Source organism: Peromyscus eremicus, chromosome 2 (genome assembly GCF_949786415.1).
Source record: "Peromyscus eremicus chromosome 2, PerEre_H2_v1, whole genome shotgun sequence".
In the NCBI taxonomy this organism is placed as follows: Eukaryota; Metazoa; Chordata; class Mammalia; order Rodentia; family Cricetidae; genus Peromyscus; species Peromyscus eremicus.
In genome coordinates this window covers 108783330-108810760 of record NC_081417.1, presented here as the reverse complement: position 1 = coordinate 108810760, position 27431 = coordinate 108783330, and positions in this window count along the sequence as shown.

Genomic DNA, 27431 nt, shown 5'->3' with positions numbered 1-27431 from the left:
AAATGAGCTGCATAGGTACAATACCTTAAACAAGAGTAGAATCATACATACAGTATGTTATAACAAAAATAACCTTAAATTTGTATCAATTTACAAAAATCCATACAAATGTAAAATATTTGAGACTAAGAGTTGCTTTTTTAGTTTAAAAGTAAATTCAATGATCTACCCTATTATCCTATCATTCTTCTATCCTCCCTTTTTTATTTTCAGAAAGAGATCCCTGAATCTAACCTCCTTTGCTTAGTTTTTTCCATGACTGTGACCAGTAACAACTTGCACCCAGTCTCCCTAAATAATAATAAACACCCACAATCCATTGAATGACCAAATACCACCCACCCCACCTCTTGGGAATATGGGCATTGTGTTCTTAAAATTACTTCCCGCTGTCTGGGGGTGACAGCATCTTTAGGGGACTCTGAGAAAATTGGGATAATGGTCATGTCCTGGGAGAGATAGCTATATCATTTGTTGTGTTGTGTTGTCTCTGTGTGATGGGAAAGTGTAGCGATTATCTGAAACTATGGCTGGAATAGTCCGTGAAGCGGGACCATCTCAGCTTCGAAGTTGTTCTGTACGCAGATTTTTGGGGAAACTGCAACAGGGGCATTCTGAGAGGCTGGATCACCTGGGCTACTTGTCTTCATTGGTGTCTGGTCCTTTTTTCCCCTGAAAACACACAAACTTTTAAAGGTAACACATATATCTGCATTAACACAAGTATGGTCTGTGTGGTGTGCATAAATTAGCTAAAGATGATTTTCTGTTTTTTGTTTGAGCAGGTAAAAGGCATCTGTCAATTTTATAAGTCTGTTTGGACTGCATAACCAAACTGTAATATAAATCTCTACCCATGCCATATGAGAGGATGACATGCGTGTAAAAGGATTCTGTAGCTAACAAGATTTATCATGTCTCATTCAGTCTCAGAGCTGTTCTCATGTTAAGGGATCAGCATATACATCACTTCTCTTGTAGTTTTTCTTGGTTTTTTTCTTCACGTCTGCAGCCAAGATTTTCAGGAGGTCTCCCCCTGAAATCTAGTCTTTATTAATTTTAGAGGAATCCATAGCTCTTTGTTTCTTATGGAAGCAAAACATAACCTCTCTCCCAGTACAACTTATTTACTGATTTTCATTCTGAAGTTAAGACATCCTTAAAATATATAGGCTAGTTTAATTCAGTAGTTTCCCCCCCACCACAATTCAATATCTCTCAGCAGCTGCCACTTTTTGTTAATTAGTATTAAACAATTTTTAAATTAACAAAGCACTATATAAGGATCCAACCTCTCTGTGTTATATTTCCCATCCTTATGTGGCTTATTCTTTTTATATTACTTACTCTCTCTTTAAATATTTCACTTTATTATTTTTAAACTATTCGGTTTTTTTTAATGACTGTCTATACCCACTTTCTTTTCTTTCTTCAGCACTTAAGCACCTTTTAAAGTACATTGTACTTGTTCAGAGGTTTTCTTGGTATGGACCTGGCTTTACTGTGAGTCTCCAGTGTTTTCTGATTTCAGGAGACAAACCTTAAACTGCTAGGCATTGACTAGGCTATCTGCTGTGTTGCTCCACTTAGCACATGGCACTGGAGGTTGGCCCTGCCTCTCTAGGGTCAGTCCAGTAGAACATCCCACTGATACTGGGCTGGAGCTGCTGTTGGCCTTTCTGTGAGAGCCAAGCAGCATGCCCATGGTTATTGTCCGGGAGCCACATTCACCTGCCCCAGATCTAGGAATTTTTTTTTATCTAGTGCTGCTTAGCACACCAGCTGCTCAAGGACTTGGCTGAGCAGCAGGGCTTCTTAAAGGAGCCATGTCTCTGTAAACACTGGGACTGCATGAGAGACTGTGGTTACTGGAAGCCATGTCTGACTCCGTGTTCAGAACTTTTTTCAGCTTTCATAGGATTTAAGTGTCACGTATTGGGTACCAATTGTAGTTTTTCTGTTGACTTAGTGGCTGCACATAAATCTACTGATATTTTAATTATCATCTGCAGCCCTATATTGGGTGCCAAATGTAGTTGGGTGCCAAATGTAGTTGGATACCAAATGTAATTGGACTTTCTTGTCAGACTTCCTTTGGACCACTAGCCCCCAAATAATGACACGGAAACTTATTATTAATTATGAAAGCTTGGCCTTAGCTTAGGCTTGTCCCACTAGGTTTTATAACTTAAATTAATGCATTTTTATAAATCAATATTCTGCCATGTGACTTTTTTACTTCTTCTCCGTTCTGCATGTCCAACTCTCTCAGACTCTCTCAGTGTCTCAACTGGCATCTCTTACCATGCCAGATTCTATCCCTGAATTCCTCTCTTTGCCTGAAAGTCCCACTTGTTTCTCTCCTGCCTAGGTTTTGGCCACTTAGCTCTTTATCAAATCAATCACCACACATCTTCCCACAGTGCACAAACACCCTGCAACAGATAGCCTCCAAGATTTGTCTTCACTATTACTTGAAGAATTCTATTCCCTTCTTTCTGGAGGGCCCAATTTTGAGTCCTACTAAAGAAAAAAGAATGTATTCATAACCTTTGCTTTAAAATAATGACACTATTCATATTATTTTCTTTTTTGTGAATTAGTCTTTTTTATGTATTAGTCTTCCTAAATTTACCAGATTGCATTATTTAAAACTTTTATTTTAAATTGAAAGTAAAAAAAATACATGTATTTGTGGGGTATAATGTGATATCTTGAAATATGTGAAATAGCAAAATCAAACCAATTAGCATATGTATTGCTAGCTTATTCATTTCTGATGAAATCAGTTAAGATCTATTGACTTATAATTTTCTAGAACATGATACATTGTTGATAGTTATTTACACCATGATATGCAATAGATCCCGTAGTCAACATTTTCTTTATTCTGTCCTACCTGCTCCTGGCAACCACCACTCTCTTTTATCTGAGCTAGACTTCTTTGCATTTCACACATAACTGAATATTTGTTGTATTTGTCTTTCATCATTGTCTTATTTCACTTAACACAATACCTTTAGATTCATCCATGTTGTGAATGGCAAGATTCTTTTCTTTCACAAGGCCAAAGACCATCCCAATGTATATATCTACCACATTTTCTCTGTGTGTCTAGTCACTGATGGAGACATAGCTTGTTTTTGTTTCCTGGATTTTGTGAATAGTGCTGTCATAAGCTTAGTTATGCATTCATCTTTTTGGCACAATTTCATTTCCTTTGGATATATATCCAATAATGGGAATTGCTAGATCATATGTTACTTCTATTTTTGAAAAGTTCAATACTGTTTTTCATAATGGCTGCTTTAATTCTCATTCTTACCAATAAAAATGTTTCCCCTTTCTCCACATCCTCATCAGTCTTTGCCTTTTTAGTTTGGATAATAGCTATTCCAATAGGTACAAGGTAATACTTCATTGTGTGCTAACTTGCATTTCCTGATTAGTGAGATCCACCATCTCCCGCATATACCCATTTGTCCTTTTTATTTCTTTTTCTGAGAAATATCTATTGAAGTCCTTTGCCCATTTAAAAATGTTTTCATTCTTTTTTTTTAATTTTTATTTTTATTTTGCAATACAATTCAGTTCTACATATCAGCCACGGATTCCCTTGTTCTCCCCCTTCCAGCCCCCCTCACCTTCCCCCCAGACCACCCCCCATTCCCACCTCCTCCAGGGCGAATGGAAACACATGAACTATGAACCAATGGCTGAGGGGTCCCCAACTGGATCAGGCCCTCTGAATGGGTGAGACAGTTGATTGGCTTGATCTGTTTGGGAGGCATCCAGGCAGTGGGACCGACCGGGTCCTATGCTCATTGTATGAGTCAGCTGTTTGAAACCTGGGGCCTATGCAGGATCGCTTGGCTCGGGCTGGGAGGAGGGGACTGGACCTACCTGGAATGTTTTCATTCTTAAATCTTGATGTCAAATTGAGTTTCCTAAGTACTGTGATACTAGCTGCCTTTATTTTGAGTGACTTCTTTTTCACACTGCAGTTGTGTGGTATTCTTACTGGTATCATATAAATTTGTCTTACGTATCTGTCAAATCTGATTATTTCTGTCTGAGTGAGGCTTTCCCCATTTAAATTTGATATGAATATTAAAACTGCTGAATTTAAGCTCACTGCTTGAATCTTGTTCTCACCCATGCTTTATTTTCCTTTTTCTCTTCCTCTGTCTTTTTGGATTATTCCATTAGTGATTTCATGTAATCTATCCTTTTGGTAAACTATAACATTTTATACTTTTTGGATTTTCATTATATGTCTTAAAATTTCCTTTCATTTCTTAGGTTATTAATATCCCTATATCAATAGTGAGATTCCTAATGATCTAATTTTCATTTTTCCCATTCTTGCTTTATACCTGCCTTTTCAGTTCATTGCTTTTATGTGAGTTATGCATTGGGTTTCAACAACACTAAATGTAATTGTGCTAAAGTTATTCTAAGACTTCTCCATTATTTCCAATTTTTTGGGCTAAATTTATCTTCTTTTTTGTTTAGTTTGCCACTGCTTCTATATGCTCTGAATGAGTTTTTCTAATTTTTTTTCTATTTTTAACTCCAAACCTTTTCCCTACCATGTGGGTGAGGTTTTATTACCTCCTTCTTCCTGGGATTTCCAGTTTCAATGTCATACTGATAGTCCCTATATTGTTTTCATATAGGAAAGGAAGATACAGCTTCTGGACCAGAAACCAAGGTTAGCATTGTTATTATCTGCATCTATTTACCCATGTGCTTTATAAGTGTTTGTTTTGTTGATTTTAGTTTGGAGACTTTTCAATAACCTTATATTGTGAAAGCACTTTATTCAGCCATTTCTTTAGGAAGCAAGACTACCATAGCCCTGAATTCAGCCAGTGATTCCTATTGTTCTTCCCTGTATGGGAACTGTGCTGTTGCTTCCTGTTACTCTGCAGGAATTAAGTGTTCAGTAATTTTTTCCTCCTGGAGACTTGGGACCCAGCAGGTCTTCGGCTTCAGCCCATCACTGAATTTCTGTTCCACTTTTGTGTAAGATATGTCACATAGAGAGGCTTAGGTATGTCTTTAATTTTACATATTTTATTTTTCAATTTTTGTTTTGGACCCTACAAACTCAAAATATAAATGCAGGTCATATTCATTTATAGTCTATTTTCCCTTTTTCCCCCAAGACATTGATGACAAATGGTTTTATTCTCATTATACAATAGAAAAGATCAGAAAATAAGAGGCACTAAAATGTGGGTGGAATGTAACTTACCTTATTCCTAAAGGCTCTTACTTATGTTACATATATTATTCATCATTTCCCCAACTCCATATAAATTTTCCTTTTTGTCTAAGAGTTTGAGAAGAAAAAAAAAAACATCAATTATTGACCTGGGATGACCTACTCTGTAGGATGATTGATAGTTGTTTTTGTTTGTTTATTTGTTCGTTTTTACATATATTTTACATTTAAAACCAAATTGGACACTCCAGTCAGGGAAGCAGGTAGGCTAGCTGTAAATGTTCACCTTTTCCTCCTCTCCTCCAAACCTATTCCATCAGTCTCATCCTTGCTTGTAGCAGAACACCTACTGTAACCTCCCCTGCCTTCATCTCCAGTGAGTCACACAGATCTTCTCCTCCAACCATCCTCCCCACTCATCCTGTTATCCCAGCCCCCAATTCCAGCCAGCCAAGCCTGCTAAGAAAACAAGTAGTCCAGTAAAGCAGGTAGGCAAGCCTCGGAAGTTCACACTCCCTCCTTTCCTCCATATCTGATTCCCCCAGTCCCATCCATAGCTCTGGAGCTGGCTATCTGCTGTGACCGCTCCACACTCTGGCCCCATTCCCAGGACAGTAAGCAGATCCTGGTGGAACACTCTGCTTTCCTCTGACATGTAATCCCTTACCCCCTTAGCTCCTCTTCCCTCCATCCCCATTCCTAAGTGTCAGCCCCTGAATACCTAGAAACACATTTTACCTGGATCACCCAATAGCCACACCTAGTAGGATCCCAGGCAACACACAGCACCACACCTCCTAAGAACCAGAGAAGGCAACAGATACCAAGGAACACAACACTCACCCAACAAAAGGAATACCAGATACCAGCACCTAGAATTACAATCTTTCCAAACCCAGATGCCTAGATTCAAGCATAAAAATACAATAACATCCAGGCCAATATGTCTGAGTATTGAATATGGCTGAAGCATAAGACAAAGACCTTAAGATAGCCTTTATTGATATGGTAGAGGTCCTTAAATGGGAAATGAATACAATTCATAGATTAAAGAAACCTATGTAAACACAAGCAAACAGTGGAAGCAAATGAATTCAGCAGTTCAAGACCCGAAAGTGGAAATTGAACCGATAAAGAAAACCCAAAGTGAGGGAAATTTGGAAATGAAAAATTAAAAAATAGAACAGGAACCTCAGAGGCAAACCTCACCAAGAGAGTACAAGAGATGGAAGAGAGATTCTCAGGCACTGAAGACATGGGAGAAGAAATGGACACCTATGTCAAAGAAAATATTAAATCTAAAAAAAAAAAAAATAATAATCCTGGCACAAAACATCCAAGAAATCAGGGAAACTATAAAAAGGCCAAAAGTAAGAATAATAGGAATAGAGGAAGGAGAAGGTTAAAGGCACAGAAAATATTTTCAACAAAATCATAAAGGAAAAGTTCCCTAGCCTAAAGAAGTAAATGCCTATCAAGGTATAAGAATCATACAGAACATCAAATAGACTGGACCAAAAAAGAGAACAGCATCAGCACATAATAATCAAAACATTGAATGTACATAACAAAGAAAGAATATTAAAAACAGCAAGAGAAAAAGAGGGAGTAACATATAAAGACAGACCTATCAGAATAACACCTGATCTGTCAGTGGAAACTCTAAAAACAAGAAGGTCCTAGACAGATGTTATACAGATTCTAAGAGACCACAGATGCCAACCCAGACAACTATACCAGCACAACTTTCAATCACAAAAAAATGGAGAAAATATAACATTACATGAAAAAAATAAGAAACTATCTATCTACAAATCTAGCCCTACAGAAGGCACTAGAAGGAAGAAACACACACACACACACACACACACACACACACACACACACACATCACAACAGCAAAATCACAGGAGTCCACAAACACTGCTCATTGATATCTCTCAACATTAATGGTCTCAATTCCCCAATAAAAATACAGACTAACAGAATGGATACAAAAACAGGATCCATCCTTCTGCTGTATCTAAGACACACATGCTTTCACATAAAGGATAAACATCATCTTTGTGTAGAAGGATGGAAAAATATGTTCCAAGCAAATGAACCTAAGAAGAAAGATGGTGTAGCCATTTTAATGTCTGACAAAACAGACTTCAAACCAAAACTAACAGAGAGATAGGGAAGGGCACTACATACTCATCAAAAGAAAAATCCACCAAGAGGGTATTGCAATTTTTAACATATATACAACAAACACAAGGGCACCCAAAGTTTTAAAAGAAACACAACTACAGCTTAAGTTACATATTGAACCCCACACACTGGTAGTGGGAGACTTAAATACCCCATTCTCTCCAATAGACATGTTATACAAACCCAAACTAAACAGAGACATGATAGAGCTAACTGATATTAAACCAAGTGGACCTAACAGATATTTACAGAACATTTCACCCAAACAAAAGAATATATCCTCTCATCACTTCATAGAACTTCCTCCAAAATTAACCATATATTCAAATACAAATCAAGTCTCTACAGATACAGGAAAACTAAAATAACCCCCTGTATCCTATCTGACCAACACAGCTTAAAGTTGCATAGCAACAACAGAAACAACAGAAAGCTTACAAATTCATGAAAACTGAACAAGTCACTACTGAACAAATAATGGGTCAAGAAATAAACTGAAGACTTTCTAGAATTAAATGAAAATGAATATACAATGTAACCAAACTTAGAAGCACAATGAAGGCATTTCTAAGAGGCAAGTTCATAGCACTAAGTGCCTACATAAAAAAATGGAGATGTCTTATACTAATAACTACATACCCCAAAGTTCTGGACAAAAAGAAAAAATCACACCCAAAAGAACACATGGCAAGAAATAATCAAACTCAGGGCTGAAATCAACAAAATAGAAATGAAAACAACAAAGAATCAATGAAACCAAGAGTTGATTCTTTGAGAAAATTAATAAAATTGATAAACTCTTATCCAAATTAATTAAAAGTCAGAGAAAGAATAACCAAATTAATAAAATTAGATGTGAAAAGGGGACATAACAGCAAAACTGAAGAAATTCAGAGAATCATGAGGAAATATTTTAAAAGCCTTGTACTCTATTAAATTGGAAAATTTAAAGAAATATATTTTTTGTTACATACCATTAACCAAATTTAAGTCAAGATCAGATAAGCAATTTAAACAGACATATAACCCCTAGTGAAATAGAAGCAGAAATTAAGAGTCCCCCCAAAAAATAAAAGCCTAGGTCCAGATTCTATTAGACTTAAATAGAAGAGTTAACCCCAATTCTGCTCAAATTATTCCACAAAACAGTACTATTACCAAATTTGTTTCATGAGTCCATAGTTACCCTGATACCCAAACCACATAAAGACGCAACAAAGAAAAAGAATTGCAGACCAATTTTCCTTTTGAACACAGATGAAAAAAAACTCAGTAAAGTATTTGCAAACCAAATCTAAGAACACATCAACCATATATTCAAATACAAATCAAGTCACGATGATTAAGTAGGCTTCATTTCAGGAATGCAGGAATGGTTCAACATACATAGATAAGTGTAATCCACCACATAAAAAAAAACTGAAAGACAAAAACCACATGATCATCTTACTAGATGCTGAAAAGGCCTTTGACAAAATCCAACACCTCTTCATGATAAAAGTTCTGCAGAGATTAGGGGTACAAGAGACATACCTAAATATAAAAAAGGCAGTTTACAGCAAGCCCATAACCAACATCAATTTAAAAAAAGAGAAACTCAAAGCAATTCCACTAAAGTCAGAAACAAGACAATGTTGTCTAGTTTCTCTATACCTATTCAATATAGTACTAGAAGTCTAAGTTAGAGTAATAAGACAATTAAATTGGATCATGGAGATACAATTTGCAAAGAAAGAAGTCAAATTATCTTGATTTGCAGATGACATGATAGTATATATAAGTGATGCTAAAAATTCCATTAGGAAACTCCTACAGCTGATAAATACTTTCAGCAAAGTAGCTGGATACAAAATTTACTCACAAGAATCAATTTTCCTACATACAAATGACAAGTGGACTGAGAAAGAAATCAGGGAAACTACACCTTTCCCAATAGTCCCAAATAATATAAAATATATTGGGGTAACTCTAACCAAGCAAGTAAAAAACTTGCATGGTAAAAACTTTAAGACATTGAAGAAGCTATCAGAAGACGGAACGATCTTCTATGCTCATGGATCAGTAGAATTAAATTAGTAAAAATGGCCATCTTACCGAAAGCAATCTACAGAGTTAGTGCAATCCCATCAAAATTCTGACACAACTCTTCACAGATCTTGAAAGGACAATTTTCAGCTTCATATGGAAACCAAAAACCCAGGAGAGCTACAACAACCCTGAAAACAAACAAACAAAAACAACAAACTGCTGGAGGTGTCACCACTACCAATTCCTTTCTCTCAGAGCTCAGGGAACCCCAAGGAAGAGGAGATGAAAAGAGTGTAAGAGCCAGAGGGGATGGAGAACATCAAGGACACAAAGGACCTCTAACTTAACAGTTTCAACGCACATGTGAACTCACAGAGACCGAGGCAGCATGCACAGGGCCTGCATTCATCTGCAGCAGTTGGGGTCTTAGAGCTGAAAGAAAAGTTGGACACATGCCCCCATCCCTAACCCAGAAGCTATCTCAAACCGATGACCACTTACAAATGAAAATTTAATTTTCTCCAAGGGAGTTTCACTGGAGAAACAAACTCCATATGTATGGATACACACACACACACACACACACTCACACACACACACATTATGTATTTATATATTCCTTTCTTTTTACCCTACAGGTCCTTTGTGTATATGACTTCCAGTTTAGTGTTTTTATGGGATTCTTGAGTGTGTGAACAAGTGGTCTGTCTCATATACCCTTTCTTGGGCTCTTTTCCTTCTCTTTGTTTTCTCTTATTCTGATGTGTGGTGGTATTGTGTTCCCCAAAATATTGTGCACTCTACTAAACTTATCTGGGGTCAGAGACAGAACAGCCACTAGATACAAAGGCTAGAAAATGGTGGCACTCACACCTTTAATCCTAGCACTCCAGAGGTAGAAATCCCTCTGGATCTCTGTGAGTTCAAGGCCACATTGGAAATGGCCAGGCATGGTGACACATGCCTTTAATCTCAATACCAACCATAGAAGACCTGGAGGTCTGTACAGATGGGCAGTGACAAGGAGGTCATGTGGTTGGGTTTACAACCAATGAGAAGGCAGAACAGAAAGTCTATATAAAGACAAACACACAGGAAGTAGGTCTCTTGGTTGAAGAGAATAGTTGCAGAGTGAAGGGTAAGGCTCTTAGCTCTGACCTCTTGGGCTTTCATCTTTGCATTGGCTCTATGTTTCTTATTTAATATGACGGTTACTTCTACATTTGGCGCCCCAACGTTTTAAGACTCCTGCTACACTGATGTGTTAGTTTTGGTTTTATATTTTATATTATTATCATGCATTAGAAGCTTGTTTGTTTTCTAATGGGAAACAGAAAGGCAGGTGGTGGATCTGGATGGGACGGGAGGTGGGGAGGAAGTACTGCGAGGAGTAGATAAAGGGGAACCACAATCAGGATATACTATGTGAAGAAAAAAAAATCTATTTTCAATAAAGGGAAAAAAAGAAATTCTAACTGCAAAGTAAAAGGCACAAACTGAATTGGAGAAATAATTCTATTACACAGTCCTGCCATTCTCTCTTTGCAAGACAAGGCTGTTCAGTAGAGTGAGAAATAGATCCAGGACTCCATGGGGCACTCTGGTTCTCTCATAGAATTGGCACCTCACATCTCAAGACCTCTGCATTCCCCACTTTCTTTTATGGGAGGTGCGGTTTGGGGAGGTGGGAACCATTGTCAAAAAATACTCTTTTTAAGCTGGAAGAAAGTGTTCATGTACTTCTATTGTGTGTAGTTTCGGGGATAATTCAGAGACGTAGGGAAGGAAAAGACTCATTTTAATTATTTTTTTCCCAGAAAATCCTTATATTCTTATGAAAGCTCCTGAAACATGACACCTGTACCAGGCCGCCTGCTCCTGTTTTTGTGAAACAGAAAGTTCCTCCTAGAAATGACACCATCAGCCTTGGCAGCGATGTGGAAAGCCACAAGGCATTCTGGATAGCTTTCTTTTCTTTTCTTTTCTTTTTTGACTATATGGTTACCCACTTTACTATTCTATTAAAATAATTAAATAACTGATTCATAAATGTCTTTCTTCATTCAAAGATATCTACAGTCCCACATGAATTCCTTACTATTTCTATCACATTTTTAAAACATTAAACATTTTTGATAATGTCATTCATGAGTGCTGTATTACATCATTTCTACCCCACCCTTTCCCCCTCCAACTCTTCTTATGTCCCCCTAACTTTCTCTCATACTCATGATCTCTTCTTCAGTATCATTACACATCACACACACACACACACACACACACACACACACACACACACACACACACAAACCTGCACCCATTTTTTTTTAGAGCTTTTGCATTCATGGAATTTAGGCCTCAATACTTGAATTCTAGCAGTTTAAGGAAAACAGCTTTTAAAAAATGCGTAGGCAATATAATTGTCATTAAAGCATGTAATTCAATGATTATTAAGAAATTTTGTAAGATTACCTGAATAATTTGCCTTTGTTTTTAGTTATTACTCAAGAGCCAGAATTCTGGAGCTAGATCACTTGAGTTGAAATGGCTATTTCACCTCGTATAGCTATATGGTCATGAGAAGTTTACTTAAACACTGTGCCTTAATTTTCTCAACCATAAAATGAGGTCTAAGATTATAGGTATTTAATATGGGTGAAGTATTTTTTAATCAATACATGCAAAATAGTATCTACAGCATTGTTAATAGTACATGATTTTAAAGCCTTTTAAGTCGTGTACTGTGTAAAATAGTTTATTGAGACAAATAAGAGAATTTAAGTAGTAATAAATAGCATGAAGAAAATAAAATGATGCTCACAATTCCTAATATTGAACTTGAAATTGTTAACTTTCATTTCATAATTGAGCAAAGTAAAATGTACAGAAATAAACAATCCTTTCTCTTACATAAAAACTTCTCTCAATTGTAAGTAGTTTGGTATAAAGATACAGATAGTTCCAAAACTTGAATGTAATTCTGTGTGTGCCATACACTTGGACTGAAGGAGGATTTTCTTCCTTTTGTTGTCATGGACCTCATTGCCATGGACCCCATTTTATGCGAAGATTTCTCTTTTAAGTATTGACTCTGATAATGTGGAATACAACATTCTGTGTGTGGATGGGTTCATCCATGGGCTGCTACCAAGATGAAGGTTGAACCAATAACCTGTTTCTCTTGCTTTATCTTGTGTTATCCAAATTACAATAGTGTAATGGTGTTCATAGTATCTCATAACTGATCAACTCACAGAAGGAAATCAGTCCAAATGACAGAAATTAGATTACTTCTGGAATATGTTAAATATGTAAAACATATAATTAACTTTGCCTCTTTTGCATTAAGGGTAGACTGGGTAGGTTTCAGTTGATATACTCGTGAGATGCAAAATGACAATATTCCCAAGTTCATAATTTATTGCCAGAAAAGTCACTCAGAAGCAAGTACATGCACCACCATTATAATGAACAATAATGTTATTTATTTCAGCAATAGTTTGAAAAGTGTCTGCAGATATCAGTCATAGGCTCCCATTTTACACTTTGTCTGGACATCTTTTTTTATGCCATGTTTACTATTTATAGTATATTTAGATAAATTATCAGCCATGGTACAACTCAATGGAATGTTTGTTGCATTGATCCCACAAGTTTTATAGAACTGAAGGAAAATAGTTACAGAAATAGTTAAGCATTCCAATGTTGTATTTTTTCCTCTCAGAGATGAGCTTTTAATCTGGTGTCATTTTCTTTCAGTCTAAACAAATTTCTTTAGCATTTATTTCCATTCAGTCTGGACATCTTGGATCTTCTTTTTTTCTAATTGGGAACACATGTTTAGAAAAATTCAGGCATAGAAAGTATGGTGTGAAGTCTGATATGGACTACCAATGCCCTGCTGAGCATGTAGGTGCTTACCTGGTTTAGTTCCCTTTCTCCTCATTGTGACTGAATACTTCACAGGGAACAACTCAAGGAAGACTTTATTTTAAGAGAGTTCAGTCCACCAGGTCCAGAAAGGCATGGTAGTGTTCTTGGTATCTCATGACTGTGAGCCATTTGCTCACATTTCAGTGGATTAGGAAACAGAGAGACTGAGGCCAAAAGCAGGGTTGGGAGATGACCTTCAAGGCTGTTCATCTTAGTGACCTAAGACCTCTAGCTAGGCCTGACCTTCTAAATGGTCTACTATCTCCCCAAATAGCTCTACCAGCTGGGGACTAGGGCACTTCCCATTCAGACCATAACTACACCTTACATATACAGAGCCAGTCTGTTTTCTCTGATGATTTAAACCATCAACATTACTGATAGGCCAATAAAAGTGGCCCCATACTGAAAAATCACATTTCATGTTTTACCGGATGCTAGTAGTATGCAGGAAAGTCTCTGATTTCAGAAAAAAAAAAAACAAAAAAAAAAACACCAAACTTATGTCAATTCCAAGCCTGCTGGAATTAACTCCTTTAGTATACCAGTATTATAATGAGCTAACTCTAATCCTTTCAAGGTTTCCCCAGTTGGCCTCTGTCTTTAGTATAGAAACAATTACTACAGATTTCTCAGTAAGTGTACTGTATAGAATATTAATGCAGTTCTGCTCTGAGGAAGTTGGACAGTAGAAATACAGAGTGCTGGATTTTAACTGATTTCTAATAAGTTTTTCAAAGAGGAAATAAAAACATTGTGGTAGACTCAAAAGTAAAGTGATAATCTCAAGATATGACAGAGGGTTTGATTGACTATGCCACACTACATGAGTTGATTTTATTTTCTGATGTCTAAAATAATATGAAATTTTTCTGTTTAAAATTTTTCCTAAATTACATTTATTTACTTGTTTTGTATGCATGTGTGATTCTGTGTAACAGGATGCATGCATGTGTGTGTGTGTGTCTGTGAGGTCACACTTGTATCACAGTGTGTGTGTGTGTGTAGGTCAGAGAACAACCTGAAGGAGTAAGTTTGGATTTTATCTTCTATCAGAAAGGTCCCAGGGATCAAACTCAGGTGTTTAGGCTTGGCGGCAGATGCCTTTACCTACTGAACCATCTTGCCAACCCTTTTCAATGTTCTTAATGACAAAGCACTTGGCAAATAATTTCATGGCATTTTTGTGGATAAGATTCAGAATGAACTTACATCTTAATCTCAGACAAAGTGTTCTTGTTCATTAATTGGTGCCACCTTGGGAACTGCATAATGTTTATATTCATCAAGGCATGAACCTGGAAGAGACAGTTGGCGTGAGTCAAGGATGCAAAGATGTAGTGATATGCTATAAATTCTGGCCAAAGTGATTTCAATTAACTTATAATTGGTATCCACCTTTCATTTAATGTTCATCAAATTCTTGATCTGAGACACTCTGTTAGACATTGTCTACTGTCAACTCATTAAGCCCTCGCAGCCCTATGAGTGAACACATTTCTAAGTGCTCACAAAACCTACCAGAGCTCAAATAACTTACTCTATGTTACACAGCTTGTAGGTGGTGAAGACAAGTTTCAAATTCAGGCAGTTTGGTTAGGCATCTCACACACCATCATTAGTTTCAAGGGAGGAATTAGAGAAGCTTGACTGATAATCATAGCAAAACATTTTAAATGCACAGCACACTCAATGTGAGTAGCACAACGACTTCTATAGCTGTTGGGAGACAGGATGCATTCATTTCCTTCTGTTTCTGTTTTCCCATTCTTTAAACTCCTCCTTTCATTTATTTATTGTGTTTATTTGTGTCTGTGTGTATCATAGCTCCATGTGTCATGCATGGAGGTCAGAGGACAACTTATTGGGAGTTGGTTCTCTTTCCACCACGTGGGTCCCAGGGATTGAACATAGGTCACCAAGGCTTGGCAGCTGGCATCTTTACTTAGCCATGTCACTGGTCCTCAACATTGTTTTAAGAGTAGGAAATAAAGCCTTGTTCTGATAATGTTATTTCTTTGCTGAAAGTCTTTGGCAAATTCCCTCTGCCTGACTACTTTGTTTTGGTCCACTTCTATTCTCAGCTCTCACCAGTCTTCCCATGCTACACACTGGTCACTTTAGGCTATTTCTGCTTGTGGGAACTCATCTTGAATGTGCCTGTTCCTTTGCAAATTAAACTATTGAAAATGTATCCCTTTTAAAAAGGCCCAGGTCAAATGCTACCTTCCTCCAGGGGTAGCTTAAAGGCCAAGAGAACTATATAACAAGAGCAAAAGTTATTGTCATGATTATTATGTATTAATTATTTATGTGGCAAGGGATATCACACACTGATTTTTCAGTTCAGCCACCCACTGAGTCTCAATCCTACTTTCTTATGAGAGAAATTGGATCCATGTGCTGCTGCCCTTTTGTGTAAAACTGGATGAAGAACCAGCACAGTATGCCAAGGAAGTTGCAAGAAAGCCCCCCTGTGATCAGCTTCTTGTGCTAGAATAAAGCTTCCCTGGAGTATGGAAGTGATGGAAGGGGTCTGGCTGATTGTTCTGTGTGATTTCCTCAAGGATACTGAAGGAGAGATGGATTTTTTTAAACCTTTTTATTTATTCTTTGGTCTTTCACATCATGCATCTCAATCCCATTCATTTCCATGTCCCTTCATATCTGCCCTCTGCCCTTGCAACTTCCCCCTGAAAAGAAAAGAAAAGAATTTTAAGAGAAAAGAAAGAAGGAGAAAAAGAAAAAGAAAATCTTACTGTGGAAGCTGTATTGTGACACAGTGAGTCACACAGTATAACCTTTGGTCCATATAACTTTACTTGCAAGTGTTCAATTGCAAAGAGTCATTGGTCTGGTTTGAGACCTCTGGTTTCTGCTACAATTTCGATACTATGCCCTCTCTGGGACTCCTCTTGGATATCTTGTTATTGTGCTGTGTCATGGAGATCCTGCAGCTTTGAGTCTGCAAGACCAGCCCCTTCACATGCTCCAGCAGATCATAGATAGGGTGGATGTTAGGATGGGCCAATTCATAGCCCTGGTTCTGGGCCTGGGTGGTTGTAGGGTTGGACAACCTGCCAGCTCTCCCCTAATCTCACCACCAGGGTGAGCTCTCCAGAACTGCCCCAGTTAGCTCACCCTCAAGGAGCAAGAGGCAGGTCCTGTTCTTCTGCTTTCACACCCTCAGGGCTGGCTCACTTACATCTATACCACCAGGGTCAGCTCTACTGTACTGCCCAAGGAAGGTGCAGGGGCCACTCTCCCAAGTGCTGCAGCTGATGAGGGGCAGGGACAGCTCACTGGCTCTCAGGACCTCAGACCCAGCTTTCCCACCTGCCATGGGTGATAAGGGGTGGGTGTGGAATAGGGTGGGAGAGGAATGCATCTCTCCCTCTCCCGTGCCACCATATGGCAGATGAGGGCCAGGGCCAGATCTCCCATGTTCTTGGGGCCAGCTTCCCTGTACCCCTGTCAACAGGGTCAGTGCTACTGTGCTGCCTAGGTGGGGGTGCAGGGCCTGCTTTCCCAAGTTCTGCAGTTGATAAGGTGGAAGATCAGCTTTCTTTTCTGTCCCAGGTGTCAAGGGGCAAGTTGGGAAGGGCAGATAGATGGATCTTTTAAAAACCTGGCCAAAGTTGTTAATAACGTATTCTTGTAGACTTTTCACAGAATCTTCCCCATGAAATTCCTTATTCTTGCTCTTGCTGTCCTCCCCAAAGAGTTTTCTTTTGTTCTCTGCTCCATCTGTTCTTCAAAGCACGTACTGGTTATCAACAAAATAGTAGTTGGGCACTTAAGAAAAACTTATGGAAAAGATCCTATCTCAGTCCAAGAATACATATGACCCTTGTTTTTACTCATTTTAATATCTGCCAGGGGATCTTCTTAGTCCTAACCTACCATTCAGGTATATTGGGTTTTTACAAGTGATAGGTGACACTAATCTATTTATAAGATGCAAGATAGAATTAATGCAGATGAACAATTGAAGATGCTGTTCTTGGTGGGAGTCCTCGCTGAAATCTTTACAGCAGCCAGTGGCCACCTCACTCACAAAGAAATGGCATCCATATTGGATAAGGGTTAGGACCCTCACACTTGAATCCTCATGTTTAACAGGAGCCAGCACCTGTGGTGACAGCCCCATAGTTAAAAATCAGATCTAAATAGAGAATTCTCAATAGAAGAATCTCAAATAGCCAAAAGACATTTAAGGAATTGTTCAACATCTGAGATATCATCTTATACCTGTCAGAAAGGCTAACATCAAAAACACTGATGATAGCTTATGTTGGAGAGGATGTGGATCAAGGAGAACACTCCTCCACTGTATGTGGGAGTGCAAACTTGTATAGTCACATTAGAAATCAGTATGGTGACTCTCAAAAAATTGGGAATCAATTAGGGAATCAAATTGGGAATCTACCTCAAGACCCAATGACACCGCTCATGGACATTTACCAATGGTATGCTCAGTCATCCCACAAGGACACTTGCTCAACTATGTTTATAGCAGCATTATTCACAATAGCTAGAACCTGGAAACAACCTAGATGCCCTTCAACTGAAGAATGGATAAAGAAAATGTGGTACATTTACACAATGGAGCATTGCTCATCTGTAAAAAACAATGACATCATGAAATTTGCAGGCAAATGGATGGAACTAGAAAATATCATCTTGAGTAAGGTAACCGAGACTCAGAAAGACAAACATGGTATGTACTCACTCATAAGTGGATATTAGATGTAAAGCAAGGATAACCAGACTACAACTCACAGCTCCAGAGAAGCTAGATAACAAGGAGGACCCTAAGAGGGATCCATGGATCACCTGGGAAGGGGAAATAGATGATATCTCCTGAATAAACTAGGGGGAGCAGTAGAGGGCAGGGGATGGGAGATGAGAACATGAGGGATGGAGGAGGAGAGCAATGAAAGAGATATCTTGATAGAGGGAGCCATTATGGGGTTAGGCAGAAACCTGGTGCTAGGGAAATTCCCAGGAATCCACAAGGATGACCCCAGCTAAGACTACTAGCAATAGTGGAAAGAGTGCCTGAACTGGCCTACTCCTGTAGTTAGATTGGTGACTACCCTAATTGTCATCATAGAACCTACATCCAGTAACTGATGGAAGCAGATGCAGAGATCCACAGTTAAGCACCAGGCTGAGCTCCTGGAGTTCAGTTGAAGAGAGGGAGGAGGGATTATATGAGCAAGTAGGAGTCAATATCATGATGGAGAAATCTACAGAGACAACTGAACGAAGCTCTAGACTGAGAGTGGATCAAGCCTACATGGGACTGAACTAGGCCCTTTGCATGTGGGAGACAGTTGTGTAGCTTGGTCTGTTTGAGGTCCCCCCAGTGGGATCAATATCTATACCTGGTATATGATCTGGCTTTTTGGAGCCTATTCCCTATGGCGGGATGCCTTGCTCAGCCTTGATGCAGCAGGAGGGTCTTGGTTCTGCCTCAATTGAATGTACCAGGCTTTGTTGACTCCCTATGAGGGCTTACCCTTTTCGAAGAGTGAATGGGGGTGGTAGGTGGATGAGGAGGCAATGTGGGGAGGTGGGAGGGGGAGGAGGAGAAGGGATGGGAGGGGGAACTGTGATTGGTATGTAAAATGAAAAAATTTAAATAAATAAAAAAGGAAAAAGAAATGGCATTTTATATCTATCTATCTATCATCTATCTATATATCTATATATCTTTAAAAATTACTTCTTGATTTACTAATCTTAATGTAACAGTTCTATTTTGTTTTATTTCTGGTTTTACAGTATATAGAATGCATTTTTGTATAATTAAGCCACATGTATTCATTTATTTCATTCTTATATCAACTTTTTTTCTGACTGTGGTGGTACATTAGAGGAATCTCAACACATGAGAGGCTGAGGCAGGAGGATCAAAGTTTGAGGCAGTGTCTGCCAGGAAGTAAGACCAACTCTATCTTAAAAAAAAATCATTCTTTTCCACAAGTAAGAAATGCCAACCAATTTATTTTTAGGATAATTTTTAGACACTATAATTATGTCATAAATAGATATTCTCTAATATTTGGAAATACTAGCTTTCTTTTATCACTAAATTTTCTAAGATATTTTAAATAATAGATAAGTAATGGCAACATCCTTACATTATCCTCACTTTAAAATTGTATATTGCAAAATAAATGTAATTGCCATTGAATTGGTTTTGTTTTTATTTAATGAATAAAAAATAATTCCATTTCCTATATGTTTTATTTATTTCATTATTATTATAGTGTGTGTGTGTGTATGTAAATGCATGTGCATGCCTGTGCTGCTAGAGATCACAAGTCAATGATGGGTGTTTTCTCTGTTGTTTCCACCTTACTTTTGGAAAAGTGTCTCTCACTGAACATGTAGCTTATCTGTTTGTCTAGATATGCTGGTTGGCAAGCACTGGGGTTATGCTGTCTCCATCTCCCCAGTGTTGGAATCACAGGTGTGAATGACTGTGCTTGGCTTTTTTATGTGTGGGCTGGGGTTGTGCTTATATGGTAAGCACTTCATTGACTATGCTGTATCCCTAGCCCTTTCTATATATTTATTAAAATGGTATAAATTATGAAAGATAAGTTTGTATCTACTGAAGTCATTATGTGTTTACTTCTTGGTAGCCAATTAATACTGTATATTAGAGTTAAAACTTTCCTAATATGCTACCCTATTCTATATTGTTGGCTCTTTAGTTTCTGCTTTCAAAGATTCAACTAAATGTAGCTCAAGATTTTTTGAAAAATTATTCTAGAAAGTAAACTTGAATTTCCTATGCCCCAGATACAACACTGAATCCATAAGAATGAAGTGATATGTAGGCATACCTTCCTGTAGCCTGTTATTCATAGATACTCAGTCTCTCTCCAGCATTTTTGGTCTTCCATCTCATTTGTCTAATTAGGTCTATGAGATATATATATATATATATACACACACACACACACACACACACACACACACAGAGGTTTTTTTTCTTGTTATTCCCCAACCAATACAGTGTACCAATTGTTTATGTAACATTTTCCTTGTATTAGATAAGGTAAGTAATTCTGAGATAATTTAAGATATATAGCAGAATATTCATAGTTCATATAAAACAATCACAATACTGCATATATATGGTCTTGTGTATCTTCATGTTTCAATATTGTGGGGTGTCTTGAGTCAATCCTCTTTTGATATCAAATGATGAATACTTTTCAAATTGTACTGATTGGTTTTGTGCATCAACTTGACACAAGCTAGAGTCATCAGAGAAAAGTGTCTCAGTGAGATCCGGATGTAAGGCATTTTCTCATTTAGTAATTAATGGAGGAGGGCCCAGTCCATGGTGGGTGGTACCATCCCTGGGCTGGTGGTCCTGGGTTCTATAAGAAGATGGGCTGAGCAAGCCAGGAGAAGCAAGACAGTAAGCTGCTCCCCTCCATGGCCTCTGCGTCAGCTCCTGCCTCCAGGATACTGCCGTGTTTGAATTTCTACCCTGACTTCCTTCAGTGATGAACAGCAATGCTGAAGTATAAGCCAAATAAATGCTTTCCTCCCCAACTTGCGTTTTGGTCAGGATGTTTTGTTGCAGCAGTAGGAAGCCTAACTAAGACACAAATTAATATTGATAATCTAATATTAGTCAAGAAAAAAGAACTGCATTTCATGTGAGTTTTTAGCAAATGGGAGTAAATTTATAGATTAGTGACTAAGATTATGAAAGATGTAGAGATGATATTAGAGGAGAAGTAGGAAATTTACCTAGAGTTGAGAAAAAAGAATTAATCTCTTTAGAAGGCAATAATGGATATTCAATGTTTTTGAGCCTTTTATCAGAAGTGATTGTTTTGACTCACTTTTCCCCACAAGAAAAAGCTACCTAAAATGGAAAGTTAGAGAAATATTTAAAATAATTTTCTATTACATACGCACTCACAGTCAATGAAACTGTTATCATTATTGATGCTGAAGGTGGGTGCTGCATAACTTCTGACCTGTGGAAAATTTTCTGCACTGGTTGAGTAGCTGGTCTGGATGAACTCTGAGGTTCTTCCCAATTTTGAAGATACAAATAAAAGATTCTGTGATTGAAAAATACACTATGCCATAATATCTCATCAGTAATAATTCTTTTGCAATTGATGCGGTAGTCAGAATTCTTACATGCTCCTCCAAATTCTTGGTGCCTGGGGTACTTGTTTGTAGAAAGATGGAAAAACCGAGCTGTTATAGGTTGGTTGCTCATTATTAAACTAGTCTAGATTCTCTTAAAAGAAAAAAGTGAAGGGAAGAAACTCAGAAACTTTGGTTTCTGTCCACTGCAAATAATTTGAATGGATACAAATCATTTAATGCCTTACCGAAAATTCCTAAAAGAAATTCTAGGTGGTTACTAAGACTAACAATAATCATATTTTAACTAAAAGTGAAGTAATGGGCAAATATCGCTAGCAATCCACTGAGACTGCTTAATGGGCAAAGGAATTTATTTGGGAAAGAAAACTCACAAGACAAAATAGAGGAATTTGTCACAGGATCCTGGAAGGGTGAGGCACAGTCCAACGCTGTTCTCTGGCAAGATCTGGCCAGCATCCAAAACCACGAGGTAGTAAAGAGAGAGCCCCATACATGCATCTCAGATCTTACGGTCCGAGTGGCCACACCCTGGGGGCATGTACTTACGTCATAGGCAGGTGTAACAGTTACCTGCTACCTCACTAGGGACGAAGCTCCAGGGCATGGCGAGAATAGCTACCCACTACAGTGAATTTGAGTTCAAGAATGTGAGCAGAGGGCAAGTAGGATAGCTCAGCAGAGAAATGCACCTGTCCTACAATCCAGGCCTCCTACATTTGATCCTTGGAAGCCATATAAAGGTGGAAGAGAGCACTGAGTGCCTCAAGTTGTCACTTGACCTACATATATGCACTGTGGAGTACATGGCTGCACTCACTCACACACGTCACATACATATGTGCAGTACTTACCAAGAACATTAACACTTTTTAAATAATTTAAGTTGAATTTAGAAGATGTGTCCAGAAACTATAACATAGCTTAGGTAAGTCATTATGTAAGTGTGACAAATGTACTTTATAACGTCTAAGTTCATGAAGATCTTAATTGTATTTTAAGAATTATTTTATTTTGAAATTTTTAATTAGGAATTGTTTTATTTGCATATTTGTAGTGGTTTATAAATAACAAATTTTAGTAATATACAGTTATGTGACTTTTTTATGTTTTGTTGTGTATAATTAAAAATATCTACACATTTTCTATTTGAAGAGTGCTTATAACAGTGGTAAGTGATGCAATCTGGCTTTCTTTAGTTGTTCATGTCTATTAAATAAATAACCACAGAACTTGGATTTAAATCACCCAATAAACTTCACCCTAAGAAGGCTTGGTTCCTTGAAAGTAACTTGAGAATTTTTTTCTGTGATGACCTATAGCAATTTCAGGATATTATCAGAGTTAGAACCATCACAGTAGCTAATTATGGTTACCATTAGTCAAATTTTATGGCAGACTGTATTCATTCATCTCTTCCTTCTCTCCTGTTCCGGGTGAATAGAATATATTCCCCTGTCACAGACTTAGTGACTGCCCATTGAAAGTGAGCAAAAGTGATGGTGTATGAGATCCAAATAAAATTTCCTCGACCTCTTGTGCACTTTTGCTATCCTCAATGAGAACATGTTTAAAGAAGGAACTATCTTTTTGTTACATGTCATGGATGAGGAGTCACCTGGAGGAGAACTGAGCCTAACATGGATAGAGGTGCCAGGAGCAGCATTCCTGGCCAGGTGAGTTCAACCTCTTGCAGCAGAGTCACATGAAGATTCCTGAGACAAAGGCGCTGGAAACCACTGGGAGCTGGAGTTAGTTGTCAAAGCAAGCCTTGACCATATGAATGTCAGTTTTCTAGATGTTCTAGTTCTCATAAGTTCTATTCTGGGTGTTTTATTTTTGTTATTTTGATCTTAAGGAAAGTATTACAGTAAATTATTACCTTGTAACAATACTATAATTAGTGAAGTAAAGTGGTGTTGATATCTCAGTGTTATAAAACATCTTTCTTCTAACATGAAGGTTATCAGTGGTTTAATAATCATTGGTATTTGAATTGTGTATCTGACTTCAACTGTATATACTTCCATAAACCAAGAAAGGGCCTGTTAGTTACTTTCCCCTAGTGCTCACTAAAAGCCATGACCAAATATTCTTCATGTTGTGAGGGCCAGAGTGTATCTGGAAGAAGATACTTTAGCTTTGCAGAATGAGCAGCCCTTTTGGAGCATGCCTGTAGAGTTGGAATTATATGTGCAAGCGCATAAATTTTGGCTCTTGATGAATTCTAAAATAAAAACGTACACTAAAGTTACTTTGAAAATGCAATCCATGTTATTGAATAATATGTGGCAACCATATGCAATAAGTAGAGATGAGATGAGAACATCATTCTGTTACACTTACATTAACTCTAATCACATTTTGTAGCTGATGCTCTCATGAGGGCTGCCAAATAGCATTTTAGGTAAATGAAGAGCTGGGATATATAGCCTTCCAAAGCAGGCACCTCTGCTGTCAAATAGGTCATTACAGAGGCTATGACTCCATTAGGAAAATGGTGGCCAATCAATGTGAACCTTAAGAGCTCAAATCCTTTGTAATTGATTGAGAGATTCAGAGACTTCAGCGCAATTGAGTTTCAAATGTAGGAAGCCAATATTTGGCCAGATGGCTGCCATGAACTCTAGAGGGAGTTTGTGAATTTAATGAGAGCAATGACTACACAATTTGAGTCACGTGTGCTAATACTGAATGAAATATGCATATCAATTTTGAAACTGCAGCCTGGGATGTTCAAGCTTTCATTTGCTCTGTCTTAATACTATTTTTTTTTTTCTCTCTGAAGGTATGGCATTGCTTATAACACAAGCTCTGGAGAAACATGTTAATGCTAATCACAATTAATGTTTAGAACTGTAGTCTTATTTCTGCTGAGATGACCCATTACATGCTGTAGGATAATTTAGAGGTTCTATTTCAGAAGCATTTAGCTTGTGCAAACAGGAGACTCTTTCTCTTAATGGTTTCTGCAAAGCTAATGTGACTAAGATACAGGAAATGAGGATAATTCATGGATAGATCAGACATGGTTAGGAACTGTCACAGAAGAGCTTCAAAGTCCAATAAAGTATGAATGAGATATTTTAAAATAATTATAATATAATTTGGAAGGGATAAATATTAAGAGAAGCATAGATGCTGCAATAATTCTACTTAGTTCTTAGTTAATTTACTGTAGATAATTAAATAAATACTAGTAAGAGTAGAGTAACAGGTAATTCTAATCAATATTCTGAGCAAAGATAACAGAAATAGCTGGGCAACATTAAAGGAAGCACGCACAGGCATATATGGCTTAATGCTGGGATAAAGTTGGTATGATTAATGAAATATATGTGTAGAAGCCTAGAAGCTATACACTGCTACACATTTAGGCTATATGGTATATTCCATTGTATATGTGTTCTATTGCAAATACAAGCATCACTATTTGGTACACATGTGAATTTGAATATATATAAGAGCCAAAATTGTACTGAAGGATTATAGAGCCAAGATCAGACAGATATCTGGTATACATTCAGGTATTTCCTCATTATTGATTAAAATGCTGAATAGCACTTTAATGAAAAAAGATGGTTTATTTTTATGCTTGTATATACACATGTATATATGCTTGCATGAGATTATGTACACCATATACATACAGGCACCCTTGGAGGCAGAGGGCACTAGATGCCCCAAAACTAGAGTTAATAAGGTGGTTTTGAGATACCTGATGTGGGTTTTGGAACACACCCCGAGTCCCCTCCTACAGCAATACACACTTTTAACTGCTGAGCAGTCTCTTTAGCTCTGAGTATTAATTTTGACAGCCTTGTGGGACAAAGGCAGCAAGATTCCATGTTCTGTTTAAGAATAGAACTCAGGTACTGTGCTTTTGGTTTAAGGTCACAAGAGTAAGGATGACTGGGAAGTCAGCCAGCAGCCTTAGGTCATGTAGGAGGCCCACACAGGCTCAGTCTGAGTTTAACAGGGGAAGATGATTTCTTGTGGCTCAAAATACCTAGCTCAAGCAACGAAAATATTTTCTAGACATGGAAAATATCATCAGAGGATTAAAATTATTTCTAAAAATACCACGCCCATCACCTTTTAAAAAATAGACCTGATACATAGAAAAACACTGATAGAAACGAAACTATGCAGAATTATCAAAAGGTTAAAGTAACTTAGATAATCAAAGGCAGGCTTGAAAATTTTAAGACAGACTGACTCTAAGTGGAAAAAAGGGCAGGAATTCTAAAAAAAAGAAATAACAATTATAGAATTAAATGATTAAATCTGAATGATGACATTTACTTTGAAATTATTTAACTATAAATTTTATCTACTTTTTTATTTAATGTGTCATATTTCACAATAAAAAGAATAATAAATATAAGATATAACACACTTTTTCAAACTCCAAAGATTAGGCTAAATTTTTGACTTAGCTATCATATTTACAATTTCTTGCAGCAAGGTGCAATAACATGAAGTAGGATTTCAGCTGATTATGACAAGCTAATAATACATGGAAGAAGTCAAGGGCCTTCTGGAGGTCAAGCCAAGGCTTAAGAAGTCTTGGTGATATTGGCTTTTGATTACCAGCCATTTTCCTGCAATGAAATTTCTTGCATGCTAACACAGCTTTTTCATTCAATTTCTTTTTTAAGAACAGTGTGTTGATCATTTATTGGGCACCATTTCCCCTCTATTAAAGGAATATTTAGATAGCTTTCTGCACTAATAGCAGTACGTACCCAGAAGCCCAGTTTCAAGCCTCCCTGTAACGACTGTCATTACCAGCATCTGGCCAGGACCATCCCCGGATGGATGTGAATATCTTATCAGAGATACTTCTGTACTCTCTAGGAACAGATGTAAGCATCCAGACTATCTGTTTGAAAAGGCCTGGTAGTTGTGCTAATTAAGCTTGACTTTCTCCCTTTCCAAAGTCTTATCTCTAGTTTTAGATCTACTTTTAACAATTAACTCAGAACTAAAGGGTTTCTACTTACAGGTACTTCAAGCTGACTCAGGCTGCCCATTCACCCCCACCCTGCCAGAAAACCGCAGTAGCCAAAATAGCTTGGACAGTTAAGGGGCCAAAGGAAAGTAAGGCAGTTTTATTTTCACTTGTCACTGATAGACTCCTAATACTTTAACTAACCACTTCTAAGAATATAGTTGAGTACATAAAATCCTTTTTGCTCGGATATTAACTGAATTTAGCCCTCAGTTGGTTCTACTCCCCATTAGTCACTTCGTTTTTGGGTTGCAGATGATGGTTGGCAATTACTGATCTTTTGAGTGCATCTTATTGCCCCTCCTTTTGACCCTGAGGGAATTCAAGCCTGGTGACCCTGCCTTAGCCAGAGCATTGCTATTGCATGGGTATATAACTGTAAACCTCAGAGACTTGAGGAGAACATTACTGAGGAACTAGAAGAACGAGATGGAAGAGGAGGAAGAGCCAGATGGGGAAGAACTAGGTGGGTAAGAACAAGATGAGAAAGACCAAGATGGGGCAGAACTAAGACGAAGGAATTAAGATAGCTCCTAGAGGGAACAGCAGAAAGATGCAGGGAGAATCAGGCAAGAAAGGACCTGAATAAGAGAGCAAAATAGAAGCTGTGTAGAGAGAGAACTGACTCAAATGAACAAAGTGAATGGATTAAAGAGTTTCGTTCATGTAGATTTATTAGAGTATCCCTCAAATTAATCCGCCACCGGTAGCGTCTCTTCTGAAAGTCTGGGTGAAGGCTATTGAGGGGCCGGACTCCAATAGCTTTTGTTAATTTCTTCGTAAGCTTATGGGTTAAAAAAATATTTCACCATACAGAGGATAATCACACAACAAAGAAGGCTGTAAGGCTCATAGCTGGGAAACTAGAAGGAGCTTATA